The sequence below is a fragment of the Triticum aestivum genome, unplaced genomic scaffold, assembly GCF_018294505.1.
Source record: "Triticum aestivum cultivar Chinese Spring unplaced genomic scaffold, IWGSC CS RefSeq v2.1 scaffold37828, whole genome shotgun sequence".
Taxonomy (NCBI): domain Eukaryota; kingdom Viridiplantae; phylum Streptophyta; class Magnoliopsida; order Poales; family Poaceae; genus Triticum; species Triticum aestivum.
Genome location: NW_025227584.1, coordinates 13,033 through 16,433, shown reverse-complemented (window position 1 = coordinate 16,433; position 3,401 = coordinate 13,033).

Here is a 3,401-nt window from a genome sequence, read left to right as displayed (position 1 = left end):
CCCCGAGCATCATCTGCTCCTCGCACACACTCCACAAACCAGTAGTCTGCCGTGAGCCGGCCGGGCAGGCCTCGGGCCGCCGTCCCCGAGCTCGAGCTCGCTGGCGATCCCCTCTGTCCGTCCGCACCACTCCAGCCCCCCCAAGCTCAGGCCACCCTTCTAGGGCCTCCGTTGTGCGTCAGTGGTGCTGTCCGACCCAATTGGAGCCCCAGGTGCCGCCCCTAGTCACTGTCGTCTTTAACTCCGGAGACCTCTGCTTCCTGTTGCCCCTGGAGAGGTCGTTTCCAACGCTGTCCGACCACCCCTAGCTAACCTACGGGTACGGGCAGGTGCGCCTTCGTCCTCTCTCTCGATCTATCCCTCTAGCTTTGGCCAAGGAGCCCTCCTCGCCGGCGTGTGCTCCGGCGGAGCCTCGCCATGCTCTGTTTCCCTCTCCCCCTCCCTCTCGCCTGACCAGCGGGGCCCGATTGTCAGCCACTTTGTACGCACCCTAAGTGGTACGAGTGGTGGCGCCCCGCAGGTTTACGCCTTCAACGTCACTCCCCCATGTCCGTTTAATATTAATTCAAATTCAAATTTATTCCAAAACACTTCAAACAGCCACAACTTTCTAACCATAAGTCCAAATGAATTGATTCTTTTTGCATTGTGTTCTATATGAAAATCTTTAGCAGCTCACTAGAGATGAGATTTTTCTCTGCTACCTAGATTTTTCAATGAATTTCAGAGTGTTTCTTGATGTTTTCTTTTTGTGTTTATAATTTTTTCCGGAGTGAAGCTTGTCTTGAGGATCGCCAGGAGGAGTGTGACCCTCATATGCACTAAGGCAAGCCACAACAACATTTCATGGTGCCATTGCAATTTTTGTGATTTATGTTCAAACTTGAATGATTAAATTTAGTTCATGCATTTTAATCACCAAGTAAATAGTATTTTCATTCTGTTGTAAGCTAGATTTTGTGAATATGTTGGATTATAGTAAGTTAGAAAGGTAAGTAAGTTAGTGTTAGTCTTTTTGAGTCATGTTAGATTACGGAGAAATAATTTGCTTTTGAAAAAGAGTTGGGATAATATTTTCTTGGTTAAGAAAATAATGATGCCAAATATTGCTATGACTAGTTGTTGCTGAAACATGACTAGAATAGTGCCATGAGTTTCTGAAGTGCTTAGTTAGTGCTCGATATAAGTTGACCCAGTATGGTTCAAATGATTAGTGAGCATGTTATATGAGTGCATTTGCATGGTATATCATGACACCGGTCACTTTTATTTTTAAGTTGAACCTGATAATAAATCAACTTGAACATATCGTTGATCGGGTCATGGTGCCACTGAATCGAGTTTTTCCCAGCGCAACCACATTTGCCATTATGGTAAGGCCTTTATTTGGTCTGTTGCTATGCCTCTGGTCGGTACCTCCAATGAGGGAAGGTTATGGGCGTGCGGCACCCTGGCCCGCTAAGCAGCCATAACCTTGTGTGCCCGTTGATGTTGTTTTGGTACCTTGTCCCTGTTTGGGACCGTTTTGCCATGACGGTGGCCGTTGGTGTCTGGGGTAGACACGGGGCCACCCATAACTTAGCCCAATGGTGAGTTAGTCGGAGTGGCCGGGAGAGTGTCGTGGCAATGGAGGGGTTTTGTTGGAATGCCGTTGGTCCACCCGAATGGGAGTGCGAGGCCATGGGTTCCTTGGTGTGTGTACAGTGCGCTACCTCTGTAGAATGTATGAAATCTATCGATAGCCGAGTCCACAGTTATGGACACGCTCGAAAGTATGTCACACCATGGGTCAACGTTTAAATAATCTTGCATGCTAATTAATAACATGGCACTGTTGGAAAAATGATGGTTGGAAGACCATGTTGGTATTGGCGACCAAGTTGTTGGTCCGTTTGTGATCCGCAGGATCACCTTTTGCTTACAAGGTAACCCGTTTTGTTGACCAAGTTGATTTGGTTCGTTTGTGATCCGAGAGATCACCGTTGGGCTACGTGGTAACCGTTGGTAAGCAAGTCCGTGGGACTTGAGGCACGAGATGTTATTCACTGCATCCTTAGTATGACTTTTGCATTAATGATTAATTTGGTTGAGATCATGATATTGTTTGTCATTATGTGTATGCTTGTTGTGAGATTGCAAGTACATTCAATGTAGTGACCTGGCGTGTCATGCCATATTTCAGGAAAGGTTCGTTGGAACGGAGTGCTGATCGAGTCTAGATCGTGTTCACATTGGTGTCCCTGTGATATAGAGTCCCGCTTCGTCGTCGTTCTGCTGCCGCGTAGTTTTCATGCTGGAGGCCCCCCTTTATGTTCATTAAATAATGTACATATTGTTCAGCCGCACCATGTGTGCCGCTCGGCCACCTAACTTGTTGTAATATGTACTATGTTCCGCTAGCATCAATAAAGCGGTTGTTTTCTGTACCAATATGTTGTGTGTTGCTAGAAGACATGGTCTCTGGGCTGGCAATGCAAGGTAAACTAGTTGCTCTAAGCCGGGGTGCCACAATATTGCACTTGTATCACCATCTCTTCGCCGAACTAGTGCACCTATACAATTTACCATTGTATTGGGTGTGTTGGGGACACAAGAGACTCTTTGTTATTTGGTTGCAGGGTTATTTGAGAGAGACCATCTTCCTCCTACGTCTCCCATAGATTGATAAACCTTAGGTCACCCACTTGAGGGAAATTTCCTACTTTCCTACAAACGTCTGCACTTGGAGGCCCAACAACGTCTACAAGAAGAAGGTTGCGTAGTAGACATCAAGCTCTTTTCTGTCATCGTTGCCAGGGAGGTGAGTGCTTGAAGGTATATCTTTAGATCTTGCAATCGAATCTTTTAGTTTCTTGTTTTATCACTAGTTTAGTTTATAAAAGAAAACTACAAAAAAATGGAATTGAGTTTGTCTCATACGCTTCATCTTTTTAACATCTTTCGTGAGAATGATGGCAAGCAAAATTGTGCTCAAGTGCTAGAAGAAGAAGTCTATAAAATGTTTGGCACTAAATCTTTGAGTGATGAGCATGATTGCAATGTTTTTAGTATGAATTCTTTGAATACCCATGATGCTAATGATATGCAAAGCCACAAGCTTGGGGATGCTATGTTTGATGAATATGATATTTTTTGTCCCCCAAGTTTTGATGAGCAAATTTATTATGATGAAAGAATGCCTCCTATTTATGATGATTATTGTGATGATACATATGCCATAAAGAATAAACATAACCATGAAACTTGTCATCATGATTTTAATTTTCAATTGGATTATGCTTCACATGATAGTTATTTTGTTGAGTTTGCTCCCACTACTATTCATGAGAAGAAGTTTGCTTATGTGGAGAGTAGTAAAATTTATATGCTTGTGCATCATGAAAATAATGATTTATGTGATA